We start from the raw sequence: 19,306 nt of genomic DNA, 5'->3' as shown, positions 1-19,306 counted from the left end.
CCCGTGACTTCGACGAAATGAGCAACCCGAGAGCCCAGTGGCCTGGTTCTGAGCCTGCCCCCACCCTGTGAGTGAGGAGCCACGGCCACGTGGCAGAGGGAAGGTCCACGGGCTCCCTCGGTGCTGGACGGTAGCCCGGCAGCCCCTGGAGGGTCCTGCTGCTGACTCCCGAGTCCTTGTCCCAACAGATGCCTCACGACTCTTGAGAGACAAAGTCAAGGTGTTTGCGATGTTTTTAAAGGGGCTTCACTCTCTCCCGCCTGGACATCAGAACTGAAGACCTGGGCAGGGAATTGAGGGCAAAGAAGGGGTTCCCCATTCACCAGGGCCCCCAGGAGAGCGTGGGTGACAAGGGTGCTGCTCTCTCTGCTTCTCAGCCAGTGACACCACCTCGCAGGCCCCCAGCCGCTGGGCACGGAAGGGCACTGATCTGGAAAACGAAGCACAAGGCAGGACAAGCGTGAACCTCAGCCCGGCTGTCACTGCCTCTGCTGCCCCCGGCTCAGGCCATCGCCCCTTGGAGCCTGGGCGCCTGGGCAGGTGTCTGGCTCCCAGTCCAGCCCCTGCCGGGAGGGGGTAGGGCCTCGGGCAACTGGCTCAGCCTCTCAGGTTCATCAATCATCCAGGAATGATTGGATCTTCAAAAAAAATTTTTTTTCTTTATTGATTTGAGAGAGAGGAAGGGAGAGGGTGAGATAGAAACGTCGATGAGAAAGAACATCGATTGACCACCTCCTGCATGCCCCCCACTGGGTATCGGGGCTACAACCCAGGCATGTGCCCTGACCGGGAATCGAACCGGCGACCTCTTGGTGCCTGGGTCGACGCTCAAGCACGGAGCCACACCGGCCGGGCGAATGACTGGTTTTTTACAGGGCAGCTGTGCAGATTCTGTGGCACAGGGTAGGCCGTGGGCTCTCTGCAAATGTTCATCTTCATTCCTCTATCCAGGAAGGAAGCCGGACTGGCCCCCAGGAGGTGATCCCAGTTCGGAAAGTACTCGGGGGGACAAGATGGTGCCGGCTGGGTGGGAACAAGGGGGCAGGCAGCTTGTGTGTATCTCACTTTGAAAGCAGCCTTGATACCTGTCCCCCTGAGCGAGGAAAAGACTGGGGTGGGACTTCGCGGGGCGCACACGGCCCTCGGAACTGCCTGCTCTTGGGAGCTCAGCTCAGGAACCCAGAGGAGAAAAGGGACCTCTCCCCGAAACCCACGTGACAGGATCAAACAGGACACGCCCGAGACTTTACACCGGTCAGTGGGCCTCGATCCCTGCTGCCGAGAGCGGCGCCGTGCTCAAGTCATCCCCAAGCTGACCGCGTCCCAGACCAAGTACGTCCGGCTCTGGTGGAGCGGGAGTGGGAGCGTGAGGCATCCGTGTTTTTCAAAATCCCAGGTGATTCCAATGTGCGGCCGAAACTGAGAACCACTACCCAACATGGGGACCCTCACAGCCTGGAGACGCAGGGACCCCACAAGACCCCGCACTCAGGGTGTGACTTTAGTTCCGTTTGGACCGGAGCTGAGCTATCCAAAGTGGAAGCCACTAGCCCCTCGGGGCTCTTGAGACTTGAAACGTGGCCAGTCTGGGCCGAGACGCCGTCAGCACAAAACACGCGCCGCACTGCTAAGCCTTGGCACGCAGGAAGAATGTGACAAAGGTCAGAGACGGCGCTTTAAAACACCGACCGCACGGCAGTGGTGTACTGGGCTAAGTAAAAGACATTCATAGTGCCTCTGTCTTTGTACTTTTTAAACGTGGCTATAAAACAATTTAAATCACATTGTGTGGCTCTCATTACAGTGGATTGGACCCGTGCTGGTCTAGACACCAATTAAAAAAATGTGTTTCCTATAATTCTTCTACGTGTAAGTTTGTTTCATCTGTTTTTTGACAATTTTCCTTAAAAATGTCATGTCACGATTCCATTTATATAACATTCTTGAAATGACAGATAAAGAAATGAAGAACATCGATTAGTGGTTGCTGGGACCAGGAGCGAGAAGGGGAGGGGAGGAGGCCGGCGCGGCAGCATGAGGGGCCCTGGTGGTGTGGACACGCTTTGCACTGTGACCGCAGCTACCCCACTGTGATGCCCTGTGCTACAATTTTGCAAGATGTTATCATCGGGGGAAACTGGATAAAAGGTTTGTGAGATCTCTCTGTGTGATTCCTTTCAATTGCATGTCATTCTACAGTGACCTCAAAATAAGAAGTTAAGTTAGAAAAAACAATGTTACCTCTGAAACAGCCTGGTCTGCACTCTGTTGGTCAGAGTGCGAAGTGGTGCAACCCCTTTTCGAAGCGTTTGGGAAGCAGGCGTTGCGCCTCCAGCATTGCCATTTCCCTCAGTCCCCCGGATTCTGGGAACTGCTGCTAAGGAGGCAGATATAAGTACAAAAGTCCTCGGAGGTAGCCATTCACTGTGGTCTGCAACGCATGATGCTCCGAACCACCAAAACGTTTTTCTGAAACAGAAGGGGTGCAGGAACTGTGGGCTGTCCAACCCACGGTCGGTCACCCTGCCATTATTGGAAAATACTGATGAGATCATGTTAAATGAAAAAAAGTGGAATATGAAATATTGATAATTTGTTTGCTAATTTGTGAAATAAAATCTGTTAACACATGGGATGATGAATATAACAACACTAATAGGGGTGTTTTGATAGGAGTGTGGATGAATTTATTTAGTCTTTTTACTTTACTGTTTAATAAATATGCGCCACATTTTCCTTTAAATGACATAACGATCTTTTTTTCCCTTTTTAAAATGAGCTGTCTTCCCGGTGCTAAGGGACAATGCCCTATCAGGAAAGAGGGTGGGTGGCTGACCTGCCCCCTGCTGGCTGATCATGGTGGTGCAGCTTAAAGCCCTGAGGCACAGTTAGGAGAGAGATCACAGTTTGGGGACAATTACCAGCAGATTTAGGGCTCTATTCTGCCACAATGCCTGTTAAGAGGGAAAAAGAAAAAAAAAAAGAATCTGAAACTTCAGAAGTTATGTTAACTCTGGCAAGATAGTTAAGCTTTCTCAGCCTCATTCAATGGAGATATAAAATGGTGATACTAATACAATGCCTATAGATGGACGGGGGTCGTTGAGCAATGAAATGGTGTAGGAACACCGTGACCTAGCAAACGTGTTTCATTTGACTACACAAAGCCAAATTGCTTTCCAAAGTCGCGGTACCAAATTGCACTCCCACTTACGGTGTGTGAGAGTTCTCACTGCCTCCTATTCTCACAGACACTTGGTACTGTCAGGTTTCTTGTCAATCGGTGGGAATAAAATGGCATCTCGTGGTCATCTTCACACATTTCCATGATGACTAGTCACACGGAGCATCTTTATCCATCCTTGTTGCCTTTTCTATAAAATGTCTGTTTATGTCTCTTTCCCATTTATTTTTCTGTTGGGTTCATCTTTTTTCTTATTTATAGAAATTCTTGAAACTATTCTGGATATGAATCCTTTGCCATATTTATGGGCTAAGATGTTTTCTCACGGCTTGCCACTTTTCTTTTCCCTTAGTGGTGTCTTTTGAGAAGTTCTTAAATGTATTTGAATGCATTGTTCTATTATCCGTTTTTGTATGTTTATCTTATATATAGCAAGATTGGTAAACAGGATCTCTTAGATTTTCCATGTAGAAAATGTACAGTTTGTGAATGTTGACACTTTTTTAGTTTTTCGTTCCAATTTTATACCTCCTATTTCTTTTTCTTATGTTAGTGCACTATCAAGGAACTCCAGTAACAAAGGGATGATAGAGACATATTTGGTCTGATTTTAAAGGGACTAATTCTAACATTTACCATCAAGTAGGATATTTGTTGAAAATATAGCTTATCAGGGAGAGGAAGTTGTCTTCTATTGGTAGTTTGTAATGAGTTTTTCACTTTTTAAAAGTCATATTGATTTATATAATCTTTTCCAGATTTATGTGTTTCTTTTCTTCCTGTAATCTGTTAAAAAAAGTAAATTACATTAATAGATTTTCTAATGTTAAACCATTCTTGCATTACTGAGGTAAATCTTACTTTTATTGTGATATATAATTTTATATATACATTGTAGGTCAATCTCACTCATAAATATAAATACAAATGTCACTTTAACATGACATTCATGACATTATATTCATGAGTGAGATTGACCTATAATTTTTCCACTGTCCTATTTAGTTTCATCATCAAGGTTATATTAGAACCACAATGAGATACCATTACACACATACTAGAATGGCTAACATTTAAAAGATTGACAACAGTAAGTGTTGACAAAGATTTAGAGCAACTGTGCATCACTTGGAGCTCTCATCCACTGCTGATGGGAATGCAAAATGGTACAACTACTTTAGAAGACAGTGTGTAGTGTCTTATAAAGTTATACATGCCCTTGCCACACAACCCAGCAATCCCACTCCTAGGGGGGCAGGTTTCTGGCCTCCTGTTCATGGAGGGGAGGCAGTGGCAACTTCCGGCCTGGCCAGGGACCAAGACCACATCCTCCCGTTTCTGGTGGGCACTAAAATTTCAGACTTGAGCTATGGCCATATCTGGGTCAAATACCTCCCTGGTCCTCCTTAGTGTCAGTTCACATGCTCAAGGCTCTGAGTTTGAGTTCCTTGAGGACTTCAGTCCTTCTTAGGAGTCAGCTGTGTATTTTATTTTATTTTTAATTTTTATTTTTTTTAATCCTCATCCGAGGACATTTTTCCATTTTTTGTACAGACAGAGTGGGAGGGAGAGAGAGGAAGAGAGAGTGAGAGGGAAACATCGATGTGAAAGGGACACATCGAGTGGCTGCCACCCGCACGACCAACCAGGGCCGGGGACAAACTGCAACCGAGGTACGTGCCCTTAGCGGGAACCGAACTCGGGTCTCTCCAGACCGCAGGTGGATGCTCTAACCGCTGAGCCAAAGCGGCCAGGGCTCAGCTGTGTATTTTAAAACTTGTTTAAGCGCTGGTAGTTGAAGGGGTGTGTACGTTAGCTGAGCTTGCTCTGTTGCTGAAACTGAATGTGTCTAATTCCGTACCTACTTTTCACCCCCCTCTCTTTCCTGGAAGTGGTACCAGAAATCTCTAACACCCCTCCCCCCAGCACTCTGGAGTAGGGGTTGGGAGGGAACACGGCCTTTTTCTATTTTTCTGCGTTTCCCAACATATAACAAGCACAGACTGTCTCTCCAATTGGGGTGTGTGCATGTATGCATGTGTGTATACACATATATGAACTTTAATTTAAAAATTAACAAAAGATGACCTATATGTAAAAAAATATTTTTTTTTTTAAACCAGAGCAGCTTCACGGCAGAGTGCGTTCCCTCCAGTCTCCTGGGATGGCCTTTTCTGCTTCTTCCTGGGCATAAGCCAGCCTGCCCCAGGCTTTTGCAATGTTCTATTTTTATTTTCATTATTTAACTGTGTCCAATATATACTGCTAAGTGGAGCGCTCAGCTCCATTGCTTAATGGACAACTGACCTCGGCCTGCAAAGGCCCGTCACATGGAGCCCAACGGGGGTCCTCAGGGCCCCTCCCCCTGTCCATTTCGGTCCAGCAGGAATTCGGCTGCCAAGGGGGAGACGGGAGAGAGTGAAGCCCGGGGTCCACTTGCAGTCCGCTCCCGCGAGCTGAGAGGCTCATGGGCTGGAGGCGGGATATCGGGGTGTTTCTCACCTCTGTTGGCTTGTGTACCATTCACCGAACTCAGCTCCTGGCCAGACTGGCTGGGAGCTGTGCAGAGACCCACCTCCTGTAGGACCGAGGGGGGTTACTTCTACCTCATCTTCCTTCTTAGTTATTTAGCTCTAGACCTTCACACTGATCTAAACTGTATCTTCTGACCATCTGACCCCACAAAGGTGTACATCCAGGAGCCTGGAAAACAGTGGGGTGAGTCATCAGGCAAACAGGCTCAAAAGTGTTTGCTGATGGACTGCACTGACCTTGACCCTCAGCATTCACGATGTTTTACCAGATGTTTTCAGTGGTCCTTTCATCAAGCCTAGCCGTGGCATGATCCGGCCTGCAAGCGAGGACTCCAAGGCTGCGAGAGGATCCTGCCCAGGGACCCGAACTTGTGTCTTCTGGGGTACAGTCCTCAGCCTGTACTCACCCCATTCTTATAGAGAGGTAGACCCCTGGGAACAGAGCCCTGCGGACCACTCAGCCAGGAAGTGTAGTCACCAGGGCCTGGGGTCGGGGCACCCTGGGCTGACCCCTATTGGCTCTGCCCCTCCCCAGGGCAGGAAGGCGAGGCAGGAGGGCTGCCGCTTTCTCTCCGCAGCCTCCCTCCTTGGCTGACTTAACCCTCCCCCTCCACCGCCCGTCCCTCCCCGTGTGTCCGCAGGCCCATCAGATGATGAGTGTTCCTCATTCTTCCCACAATAACACATTCATCAGGAGGGAGACAGAGTCTGCGATCCGGAGGGAAGGCAGAGGCAGCGGAGGAAATCAATAACAGAGAATGATGTCTCTATGTTGTGCCTCCCGTGTGTTGTTTCTCTCTGTGGAGGCAGAAAAAAATGTTGGCTGTGTTTTATTCTAACTGGTCCTGAAGCTGGGTGAAGCCAGCAGTGTCCCCTTAATGGCTGGCCACCACCTGCTGGCACTGGGCTGACAGTGAGTTCTCAATCAATGCCCGTGGGGCCACCTATTTATCTGATTTGGATGTCTTGGCTCCCCTCTGCTTGCAGTGCTGGGACCTGTTTAGCACGGTCTGAACAAAGGTCGCCAACTTAGGGGGGCAGTGATGTTGGAGAAGGTCAAAGGAGGAAGAAAGGCCACAACCACAGCCCCAAACTCATCTCCCTTGCACACAAAGAAATTTCTACTTGCCTTGGGCTCAAATACCTTCAAAGCTGAGCTGAAATCCCAGTGGTGCAAATAGCATTATCAGCCAGTAACACTTTAGTCTGAATTACAGAATCTCGTCTTCCATGGGGACAGTCACAGCACCTGTTCTGGGGCCATGGTGAGAAGCGCATGAGGTGACTCTTGCACAGGACCCAGCCCACACCTGTACGGTCACCAGCTGCTGTAAAAGCCACGCTCTGCAGCGTGTGCGGGGCCTGGCGCGGTTCCTGGCACGGAAGCCATTCCCCCTCATTTCCGGAAGTGTGCTGTGGAGGAGGGGAGGGGAGGGAGGAGGGGTGCCTGCAGATCTGGAGCAATGTCCTGTAGGGAGGTTTCTGAGAGGGGCGGCATGAGGGTGCAGAGGGCTAAGTGGGGTCTGAACCCCACCACGTGCCTGCCAGAGCACTTGGAGCTGGGGGCCCAGAGGTGGATGCCAAGCCCAGCCCCTGCCTTCAGAAAGCTGAGCCCCCAGCCTGGGGCCCTTTTCTTCACGAACTCGGTGGGGGGGGGCAGCCAGTGCCTGGTGCCCTGGAAGGGTGGAGCTGGCCCTGGTGCCGGGTGCCCGCCAGCCCCAGCGCACTGGGCATGCTCCTCTGCAGAGCCAGGCGAGGCTGGCAGAGGCGTGCCGAACCCCTGAGACGAAAATGTGCAAGTGAAGGTCACCCACCAGGGAGCAGTCACCTATTTTGGGACCAAGTGAGATTTACACAAGAAGTCACCTGCCTCCTAGGCAATGGCGGGGGCGTCTGGATGTGTCACCCCGTGGGGAAGGCGATGCTTTCTGGCATGCCAACGCGTAACTGCCCACGAGTGCAGCATGGTGCTCCCAGCACCAGACTCAGTGGGGCCTCTGCTCGGAGGAGAGGCTGTGACGGGTGTCCAGAGCCAGGGCGGCGAGGAGCCGAACAGAGTGGAGCTCCTGCGAGCCCTGAGCTTTGACCCTGGCGTCACCTGCGCGCTGGAAGGGAAGAGGCCAGCAGTCCAGAGCTCCAGCTCCGGCTCTGCTACCAGCCAGCTGTGTGATCTTAGACAAGTTGCTCAACTGCTCTGAGCCTCCGTGTGCTCATAAACATGGGTAGCCACAGGGCAGGAGATTTCTCGAAAAAGGAAGTTTTGGGCGAGGATGTGGGGAAGCAGGTGATGGGAATGTAAAGTAGTGCCGTGGGAAACAGTTTGGTGGCACCTTAGTAAGTTACATATAACTACCACATGACCCTGCAAGTCTATTCCTAGGGATGTGCCTAAGAACCCCGGTAACAGGTGTTATCACAAACACGTGGACATGGATGTTCACGGCGGTATTTGTAACAGCCAGCAGGTGGAAATAACACGAATGCCCACTGAATGAAGAATGAATAAAACATTGGTATATCCACACAGTGGAATATTATTCAGCCATAAAAAGGGACGGCATACTGAAGTACCTCTATAACATGGATGAACCTGGAAAATACAATGCTGAGTGGAAAAGCCCACATGTTGTGATTCCATTTACACAAAATGTCCACAATAGGTCAATGCGCCGAGATGGGAAGCAGAGGAGTGGTTGCCAGGGACGCGGGAGGAAGGAATGGGAAGCGACTGCTTTCCTCCCGGGCTGATGAAACTGTCTGGAACGACACAGTGGTCATGGCTGCACAACATTCGAATGTACTAAATGCCACTGAATTGTATACTTTAAGATGGTTACAATCATAGATTTTATGTTGTGTGCATTTAACCACAATAACCCCCCCTACAGATTGCATTTATTTATAGCAAAGAATATGACTTACCACAATCTAAGGAGCGCAAACCAAAAGGTATGCATATAAGCAGCTATGGAAGAGTTGGGGAAGGTGCGGGGGATTAGAGAAGACTAGATACAAAGTGTCTGGGCACAAAGTAACCACTCAGTAAACTCCAGCCTCCTCCACATTTACTCCCCATGTTGGAGAACCGTTTCTGTTGACCAGCCTTTCCCACATCACATCATCCTGCACCCCGAGAACAGGCAGGGCAGCTGTCTAATGTGGACCAAGTGATTCGCTGCCTCCCTGAGCAGCCTGAGACCCCAGGGACAGAACTGTGGAGCTTGCCGTTAACGCCTGGTACCTGACTTCTGGGAGATGCCGTGATTAGCACTGGCGAGCACAGCTTCGTGGGTCAGGGAAGATCTACAGAGGGCAAAGGGACCACGGGGCACTCATTTCCGTGACCAGCGGGCGCGAACATCATTCACCAAGTAGGTGTGAGCAAGCCCTGGACTAGTGGGGAAGAGGGAGAGGTGCAGATGCTGGCAGTGCTGGAGGCACGTCAGCTGATGGAGGTGATGCCACAGAAGCATCAACAATAGGTGCCTAACTGGGGAACATCTGGGAAGGCTTCCTGGAGGAGGTGACACCTGAGCTGAGTCCATTACATCACCTGGTTCCTATCTGGAGAAGAGTTTTCATTTTATTTGTTTGTTTGTTTGTTTATTTATTGTTAATCCTCACCCAAGGATATTTTCCCAGTGATTTTTAGATAGATTGGAAGGGAGGGAGGGAGGGAGAGCGAGAGAGAGAGAAACATTGATGTGAGAGAGACACATTGGTTGGTTGCTGGGATTGACCCTGCAGCCTGTGACCTGAGGGCCTATGTTCTAACCGCTGAGCCAAACTGGCCAGGGCAAGTTTTCATTTTAAATGAAGGGAAAGAGAAGAGAATTTTGGGAGTCAGACTGTGCGGTGACTGGATTACATCTTCCTTTTATAAATTCCAGTGGTCTTGGAGAGTGTATTGGGCTCCTTGTGTTCAAACCCTGGCTCTACAAAGGAGCTGGGTGACTGGGGGCAAGTTACCTGGCCTTTCTGTGCCTCAGCTTCTTCACCTATAGAATATGGTAAATGACAATGACCTCAAAGAGTTCCTTGGCAGTTAGATAAGGTCAGTAGAACACTCAGCACGGGAGACCTAAGGGAGGGGACATATGTGGGAGTTACTGTCATTGCATCCACTGTCTTTACATTTATTTGCCAGTGATTTTGGGGCTGGTGACCTGACAAGGTGATCTATAAGGACCCATCGGCGTCATCTTTCCCAGCCCAGAAATTCAGCAGAACCTCTTGCACATGTCACGGAGTGGGCAAGACAGGCTCTGTGTCCACAGAGCCAGGGGGACAGAGCAAGGGACCACCATGTAGGTAGCACCTCTTGTCATTGCTTGGTGATGCATGCCGTCTCCCTTTTCATTGTATCCTCACACCAACCCTATGTGGTAATTGCTTTCCCCTTCACTTTAGAGTTAAGGAAACTGTGGCTCAGAGAGGTAAAATAATTTGCTCAGGGTCACACAGGGTGGTCAAGTGCCAGGCCCACACTCCATCTGTTCAATGCAGGGGGGACGCAGGGATGAAGAGCCTGGGTTGCATCCCCATGCCAACGCTTGCCAGCTGAGCCTGACTCCTGGCCTGCAAAACGAACCACAATAAGGCGCATCTCGTATCTCGGAAGGATTAGCCGGCAGGAGGCTCACACACAATGGGCTCTGCACTCGATAAGCACCTGCTAAAGGTTCGCTTCTATTATTGCTTGTTCTGTTGCCCCCACTGCTTCCTCCTAACAGAACTACCCAGCGTGCAGTGCTCCCACGGGGGTCTGTCCCTGGGAGAGAAAGCACAGTCCCGCTGCCTGGCTTGTCACCTCAGGACCCCCGAGTGTGCAGGTGCCCCTCCCCCAACCCAGGCTCTTCCACCGGAGTCAGGATCTTCCTTCCTGCCCAGCTGTGCCCCCAGGCCACACCACAGGGAGGAGAAATCTCGGGCAGCTGCAGCACTTTCGCTCAAGAACCCCACTGGGAGGGCGGTTCCTACACTGGCTTATTCCGGGTTCCTGCCTCCCCTCCCCAGGGCCGGGCTGGCAGCGGTTCTTTCCAGGCAAGAGCGGCACCTCCCGCTTCACCTCGCGCTGAGCCAGACGAGCCGGACGCCCAGGTCTCTGCCCTCGGGCGCGTGTCTGCGTCTGAGGCCGGAGGCCGAGAAGGGCTCGCGGAGGGCCGCCTCCTGGGGCACCCCTGCTGGACTGGGGTCCAGGCAGCCTGGCCTTGAACTCGGGGAGCTGAGGCACCCCCACCAGGCAACCACACCAAGTGAGCAGAAGTCTGCCTGAGGTCACACCAGGGCCACTCCCGGCCACTTCTTTCCCTGCAGTTAGCGAGTCTCATTTCCCGCAGACAGGAACTGCTTCCGTGGCCAGAAAACGGAAACAATCAACCAAAAGGGTCGTCGACACTTAAGTACTCCTCCTTCCAAAACGTAGCTCTTGGCCTGCCCTGTGGCCCTTCCCCCCCTGGCTTGGTGCCTGCCCTTCCGCAGGGCTGAGAGGGGCGCAGGGCAAGCCCGTCCCCTGGAGCGTCGCAGAGGCCTAGGTTCCGTCCCCTCTGCGGCTGATCGGCCGCGCGGTCCTTTATGTCTCCGAGCCCCGGTTTCCTCATCTGTAACGGGGATAAAACACCCGCTGCCCACGATGATTGTGGGCACCTAATTAAACAGCACAGAAATGTCAGGTACAAACCAGGTGTCACTGAAGGGATGAAGCTCTCATTAGCCACTGACTTCGGAAGTGTCCCAACATCAGTCTCTTTCCATTTGCCTGACATGTGGGACTCAGGACAGACCTTTAGAAAATTGCTCACTGTTGGGTCCTCTGTCCCACTCACCCTGTGGCCTGTCAGCCCACCCTGGGCTCCCGCTTCTTCTCTGAGCTCTGCCCTCTCTGCCCCAGGAGTGGTCCCTGCAGTCACACAAGATTGGTCCAGAGATGGACACCTGGTCTAAGCTGGTTCCTCCACAGCCTCCCCCTGGGGAGCTGATGCTTGTAAAAAAATCCTCTCCCGAGGATATTTTTCTATTTATAATCAGATAGAGGGAAGAGAGGGAGAGAGACAGACAGAGAGAGAGGGTAAGAGAGAGGGAGGGGGAGGGGGAGGGGGGAGACATCGATGATCGACTGGTTGCCTCCTGCACGACCCGACCAGGGTTGGGGATGAACCGCAACCAAGGTACGTGCCCTTGACTGGAATTGAACACTTAACTCATTGGTCCATGGGCCGCGCTCTAACCCCTGAGCCAAACCACTACTGGGGTGCTTGTGGTTTGTGGTCTGTGGACGATGCAACCAGGGGGTGCTGTGGTTGGAGGAGGTATGGGAGCCAGCGGTCCTGCCTGCTCTCCAGCTCCTGATTACAGGTTCTCACGAAGTCGAACTTTGAGGCCCATCCTTGGGCTTCAGGACCCGCCTGGGGCCTCTAATCAACTCCTCGCTTCTCCTTGAGCTACGCCAAGCAGAAGGCGCTCTCAGGCTTTGGTCCCTGAGAGACCTGGGTTCAAATCTTGCCTCTGCCATGTATTAACTCGGTGACTGTGGATGGTTGCTCAGCCTCTCTGAGCCTCAGGCTTCTCATCTGTCAAATTTCTCCATTTGCAACCCAAACCCAAACCAAACCAAAACAAAACCCACTCACTAAAAAACCCTCTGAACATTGCTATTATTTTGGCCAGTTTACCAATGAGGACAGCTAAGAGACAGCACGCAAGTAACTTGGTCAAGGTCCCTGGCAGTGAGTGACGACCAGACAGACGTCCTCAAGGCCTCGGTCTGATGGTAGGACGCTCCCCCAGCCGTCCAATCGCTTTTATACTTCACAGACATCCTCTGCAGACCGCCAGCTAAGCCCCTCTGGCCCAGGAGGTGAGGGGGCACAGCAGGCGGCTGGGAGGGGGTTCAGGGGAGAAGGGTTTGAGGCCCCCTGGAAGCACACCAGGGAAGGGTCCCCGTCTTCTAACCTTTGCTTGTCGTGTGGTGAGACAGCTTTGCTCTCTGCGCCCGTCCTCAGTGCCTCCTGCTGCCGGTGGCTCGGGTCCCCATTTACTGTCAGAGACCCCGGCCCTGCCAAGCTCTAGAGCCGGGGGGCTTCGGAGGGGGTGGCTGGGAGCTCTGAAGGGAGGGGCTGTTTTATTCCCGAAGCATCCCTGAGCCTGGGCACACGCTAGGTGTCCAGAATGTGTGGAGAAAATGAATCCTCTCTCCCTCCCCACCCTTTTGCAGATGGGAAAGAGCGACCCAGAGGGGAGGGGGGACTTGCCCGAGGGTCTCCTGAGGCCCATCCCTCGGCCGGGCAAATCCTGCAGCAGCCCCTAAGAAGATTCGTGGGCAGGAGGCGTCCCTGGGCAGGTGCAGAAGGGGCCGTCCACCTGGTGGGCACGGTCTTCAGGTGAACCAAAGGTCCTTGCAGTGGGGACTCGGGCATGTTCTCCTGGACGGGGCCTGCCTGGCAAAGTCAGAGGGCCTTGGACATCCCGTCACCCCCGTGGACAGGGCAAACGTGCAAAGACACAAACGGGCCAGATGCTCTGGGACAGGAGAGGCCAGGCCAGCCTCCTTGGATGGACCTGCAGAGCCCGGGCCCGAAGGCCCAGGGACATGGTGACTCAGGAGGAGTGGCCCTTCCTCCTCGGCCCTCGGAGAGGAGAGGAGAGGAGAGGGAGCGTTTGACTTCCCTCGACCTCCTGATACTGACCTTGAACTCACCAGATGGCTCTGCCGCAGCTCAGCGTACAGATGCACAGACCCAGGACAGAGCCTGTGGCTGGGGGAGACGGAGGGTGCTGCCCGCCCTCTCGCTCCCTGCTGGCACGAGAGTACGGAGAGGGAGGGAGTAGAGAGATGGCACAGGCGGCACGAGAGACGGCACAGGGGGCATGAGAGACGGCACAGGGGGCATGAGAGATGACACAGGTAATATGAGAGATGGCACAGGCGGCATGAGAGACGGCACAGGGGGCATGAGAGATGGCACAGGGGGCATGAGAGATGACACAGGTAATATGAGAGACGGCACAGGCGGCATGAGAGACGGCACAGGGGGCATGAGAGATGACACAGGTAATATGAGAGACGGCACAGGTGGCCTGAGAGACGGCACAGGGGGCATGAGAGACGGCACAGGGGGCATGAGAGATGACACAGGTAATATGAGAGATGGCACAGGCGGCATGAGAGACGGCACAGGGGGCATGAGAGACGGCACAGGGGGCATGAGAGACGGCACAGGGGGCATGAGAGACGGCACAGGGGGCATGAGAGATGACACAGGGGGCAAGAGAGATGGCACAGGTGACACGAGAGATGGCACAGGGGGCATGAGAGATGGCACAGAGGGCATGAGAGATGGCACAGGTGACACGAGAGACGGCACAGGGGGCATGAGAGATGGCACAGGGGGCATGAGAGATGACACAGGGGGCAAGAGAGATGGCACAGGGGGCATGAGAGATGGCACAGGGGGCATGAGAGATGGCACAGGTGACACGAGAGATGGCACAGGGGGCATGAGAGATGGCACAGGGGGCATGAGAGATGACACAGGGGGCAAGAGAGATGGCACAGGTGACACGAGAGATGGCACAGGGGGCATGAGAGATGGCACAGGGGGCATGAGAGATGGCACAGGTGACACGAGAGATGGCACAGGGGGCATGAGAGATGGCACAGGGGGCATGAGAGATGGCACAGGTGACACGAGAGATGGCACAGGCGGCATGAGAGATGGCACAGGGGACACGAGAGATGGCACAGGCGGCATGAGAGATGACATGGGTAATATGAGAGATGGCACAGGCGGCACGAGAGACGGCACAGGTGGCAGCGGAGATGGCACAGGCAGACAACATGCCACTCCCTACAAAACTCTTGCAAAAACCAAGGCTCACGGAGGTTCGGTGACTAGTTTAAGCCACACACTACTAGTACGTGACCGAGCTGGGATTCCACACACTTCTGTGTGGCTCCAAACTCCACATTTCAGTGGATGACAGTAGCATGGGCTGCTCAAGTTCATGTGCCACTTGTATCCCCCAAGCTGCTTGACCCTTCTGGGCCTTGAAACACAAGGTAAGGACATAATCTGACTTCATAGGACTACTGTGAATATGTGTGGACAACTGTTGGGGTGGCATTTGCACCGGGTGGGTACTGAACGCAGAGAGAGAGCCAAAGTCCTTCCTGTGACCTCAGGTCAGTGATGGGCCCTTCCAGCTTGTCTGACTGCCCCGCCCGGCCACACCCACCTCCTGCTGGTTCCTGAACTTTCTTCCAGCTGCTGGAAGGCCCTTCCCCCAGATGTGCAAGCCTCTTCCTCCTTGTCTCCCTCCCCCCCTTCCGGTCTCTGCTCCAATGTCACCCCCAGGGGCCTTTTCTGAGGCATCTTTGAAAATGCACCCACACTCCCTAAATCTCCAACCCTGCCTTGTCCTCATCTGCCGTTTCGTGGGGTGCAGCCTGCGGTGCGTTTTCCTCCTTCAGCGTATTTATTGTTCTCCCTCTCATGCTCGCTCCTGAGAGAACAATGGCTCTGCCTACTTTGCTCAGAGCTGTGTTCCCAGTGGTTCTCAACACCGGGCCACCTCACCCCCAGGGGACAGTCGGCAACGTCTGGAGACATTTTTGACTGTCACGGTGGGAGAGGGGTGCTGCTGACATCCTACAGTTGCACAGGACAGCCCCCCAAGAATAACCCTGCCCCGAATGTCAACAGTGCCACCGCGGTGCGCCCTTTCTTCGCAACGGCAGCCAGCACGTACGCAGTAGGTGCTCATGACGGGCCAGGCGGGAAGAATGCAGAGCTGCGGTCATGTCACTGTTCTTTAAGAATGGTCTGCGTGTGGGAGCTCACGGCCAAAGGTCACACTGGTGACCTGTAGCCTTGTCCCTCTGGTCTGAGCTCTGCCCTCAGCAGCACCCGGGACAGGCGGGTGGCCAACTGCTCATTGCTGGGCCACCATGAGCCAGGATGAGTCCATGTTTCAGGTGCCCTGACAACCTGAGTGACCCCAGCCTGCCCCTGGGCACGGCCCCCCAACACTTGCCCCCCCCCCGGAAAAACCAGGGCTGTGTGCCCAGTGGGCGAGGCCCCGCCTGCACAGTCCTGTTGGGTGGTCCTGGCGGCTCCTCACAGCCCAGGGAGCTCACGGGCCCAGTGCATTCTGGTGTCCTTGCTCTTTCCCAGAAAGGGTAAAACGAGGGCAGGGCGGAGGGGATGTTGGGGAAGGCACAGGTGTCGGCACCTCCCCCAGCGCAGCTCAGCCCCGGCCTTTTGCTGACCTAACAAATTACCACCGACCGTTTGAAACAGTCAGCTGACTCGCCCAGGCTCTTGAGATGCAGGGAACACCACCTATGGAACACATTAAACACCTCGTGGCCACGCTCTAGGGGCGGGGGAGAGCAGCGTGTCAGGAAGGATGCTTTTGCTCTGGGCCTGTATCCCCTCCAGAATCAGGCTGCTGAGGCCCCACCCAGACACTGGAAGCCTCTGGAAGCTTCCGACACCTGCATCCTCAGCAGGCCACCCAGCCCACACTCCCAGCAGGAATTCCCATCTGAGGTTCACAACTTTCCCTGCCTGCTGCCTGCCCCATCCCCCCAGGCTTTTGCTTCGCCCAGGGACCTCCCTGGGCTCACAGCTGGGCCTCTCTCTGCACACTCAGAGGCTGGGAGAGCACCCCCTTCTCTCTCCTCCTCTCACCATCGTATCTTTCCTACCTCTCTTCTCCTGCCCCCCACACAGTTCCTGGAAGCTTTTGAACAAGTCATCAAAGCTACAGTTCAGTAGCTGACATAACTGAGTACAAGGCCAGGGGCCAAAGGAATGAGTCTCTAATGGTGGAATATTAGGCAGCAGACGGCTAGGTTTGGGGGAGCAGGATGATCTTTGGCAGGCAAGGGTTTTCCTGGTGCTCTTGAAGTCACAGGTAGCTGGCCCCAACTCTGCCCAGACCCCAGATGAAATAAAACAGCAGGTTGGTGGGCAGTGACCCCCTAGGAATGAGCCAGGGGCTGTGCGGGGCAGGCCCAGGAGGACATGGAGGCTAGAATTCTGAGGCAGAAGCATCAACTCCCCCAAAGGCAGGGCTTGGTGGAGACTGGGTCCCAAGTCTTCCAGCCTCGTTTTCTGGGACTCCAAGCTCAACCTGTGAGCTACCGTGACGCAAACATTTACACCACCCCTCTGGCTCCAGGATGGCATGAGAGGCCCTAGCCACATGGTGACCTCCCTCACGTTCAATGTCGCAGAGTCAGGCTGGGGGCTAGAGGAAGCAGAGACAACAGCCCTGGTCTTTACACAACATCCAGTCCCATGCCACAGATGGGGAAATAGTCCACTGTCAGTGACCCGGCTGGGGCTGGAGTCCACGTTTCCACCGCATCTTAAGGCCTGCATCCTCCAGCCAAGCGTGGATACTTCAGCCAACCACTCCCCTCCCCCATTCCCAGACTCACGGCCTGAGATTGGCCGAGTTCTCATAAGCCTGCCGCCAGCTGGTGGTGCCATGGGTGCAGCCCACCAGGATGCCAGGGTTCTCATGAACTGGGTATGTGAGGACAGGGCAGCCTGGCTCCACCCCGCCCCTGGGGACATCCATTACCTTCCACATGTAAGGGAGGCAGAGGCAGAAGTTTGGGGTGAGAATGTCTCGGGCACAACTATGAATTTCACCCTTTCTAGGCACCTTAGGGACCTGGCCCTGAGCCAGGATGCTCGCAGCTGCCTCCAGCTGCCAAGTTAGCAGGGAAGTGAGGCCCCGCTGGGACGTCTCAGGCAGACTCCGGGAGGCAGGCTGGTGCCGGAGCCAGCAGAAAGATGCAACCAACCTGTCACCAAGTCGCCTGTAGTCCTGGGATGTCCTGAAACCAGTACATCAAAGTCACCCCTCGCCCACCTTTTCAGTGCAATCCGGGGTGTTAACTCGTCAAGCCCCAGGGTGTATGGAGATGAGGCAGTGAGCCTGAGGTGGCGGGGAGGGTGGTCCCATCTTGCGTTCCCTGGGATGGTGTGGAGCGGGACTAGCACATGACAGCCGGAGTGTGACATCTGTCACACCGAGACAGGCCCCCATTTGGGGACCCTGTCCTGAGACCTGCTCTCAGCTAGTCCCTTTACTTCTCTGAACAACAGCTTCTTCAACCATGAAAGGGGACACTGAGGTGCCCGGCAGGTTCTAGGGGGCATATGGGAGCATCTGGCTACACCCAGCACTGAGTAGGCACCCTGTCAGCTCTAGTGAGGCTCAGCATATGAGCCTCTTTCCTCCCCAGCCAGGTCCCCCAATTCTCTGTTAAGTCTTTCAGTCCCAGGAAGAGACAATTTGATCATCGGTCCCAGTAAGTGATCATTTGACTTCCCTTAAAAATTTTACCAAACTGCAGCTTCATCAATGGCCAAATTAGGATGAGGGCAAGGAGGCAGATCAAGTAATTAACACGGGGGCTTTGAAGCGACTGGGGAAATTGTGGTGCATCTGCCCATGGCCCCCCACGGCTGCCACCCCCTTCTCCCGCGGTCCATCTCTGCTCTGTGGCACCTGGCAGGGACTTTCTTCTACCCAGCCAGACCCAGGCACCCTCCCTGTTCCCGCAGCCAGGCAGGAGCCCGGGGGCAAGGGGGACCAGCGGACCCGCTGGGGACCCGAGCCACCTCGCAGGCAGGCTGTGGTAAGTGGGGAATTCGACCCGCTAGACTGCCCAGATCAACAGGTGGTGGTGGGCTGCCGTCAGCATCACCCGTGATTCCCACCCGCCCATCCAAGTCGGCCCTGGGAGTTTGCAGTGGGCAACCAGAACTGCGGCAGGGCAGCGCGGGCAAAGAGGGGCATCACCACCTCCCGCCCATCCCCGACACGCGCGCGCACACACACACACACAGACACACGCACACACACACAGACACACGCACACACACGCGCACACACGCGCGCACACACGCACACACACACGCGTGCACACACACAGACACACACACACACGCGCGCGCGCACACACACGCCAGGGCGCGCGCAGGGGCCATCTGGCCCGGCCCGGGCCGCGCGGTCAAGGGGCGGTGGGCGGCCGGGCGCAGGGGCCCGGGCTCCGGCGGGCGGTCGTCCTCCACCGTTCCCGGGATGGGAGAGCCGTGTCTCCGATCTTCCCGGCTCTTACCTGGCTGGAGCGGCCGCGACCCGATGCTGGTGCAGTGCCCCTCGCCGGTGCCGCGTGTCGGGCGGTAGGGACCGAGCGAGGTTCCCCCGGCGCCCGTCCGGCCGCGTCCCGCCGAACAGCTCCGCGCCGGTGACAGTGGCTGCAGCCGCCGCGCGAGCCGCGAGCTCCGCGAGTGAGGGTGGGCAGGGGCGGGGCCGAGGGCGGGGCCTCCCGTCTCCGCGCCCGGCACCCGCGGGCTTTGGGACCCTGCGGACACTGGGGTCCTCCCCAGGAGCGGAGCACCTCTGGGGGAAGCGCCTTTGTGGGGTTTGCGGGTGGAGAATGGGGGTGGGGTGGGGTCGGGAGGAGAGGCTTTCGGAGGGCGCCTCGGGCTGGGCTGAGCCCTCCTCAGTTTTGGGTCAAACCTACCTTCAAATTCCAGCCGTTTCTGCTGCTGCTGCTTAATAA

At 54.8% G+C, this 19,306-nt stretch overlaps 1 protein-coding gene across 1 annotated transcript in view; it reads right to left on the bottom strand.

Annotated features, from left to right (window-relative positions):
* Nucleotides 1–18,923, bottom strand: part of CACNG5 (calcium voltage-gated channel auxiliary subunit gamma 5) — a 37,134-nt gene extending 18,211 nt beyond the window's left edge. Inside the window, exon 1 of the mRNA XM_036269064.1 lies at nt 18,860–18,923. The gene's annotated coding sequence lies outside the window, so the exon portion shown is untranslated. The remainder of the gene's footprint in view (nt 1–18,859) is intronic.
* Nucleotides 18,924–19,306: the final 383 nt, after the last annotated feature.

The sequence above is a fragment of the Molossus molossus genome, unplaced genomic scaffold (assembly GCF_014108415.1).
Source record: "Molossus molossus isolate mMolMol1 unplaced genomic scaffold, mMolMol1.p scaffold_m16_p_19, whole genome shotgun sequence".
In the NCBI taxonomy this organism is placed as follows: Eukaryota; Metazoa; Chordata; class Mammalia; order Chiroptera; family Molossidae; genus Molossus; species Molossus molossus.
The sequence above is the reverse complement of the archived record's forward strand: the minus strand, read 5'-3'. Positions and strand labels throughout refer to the sequence as shown.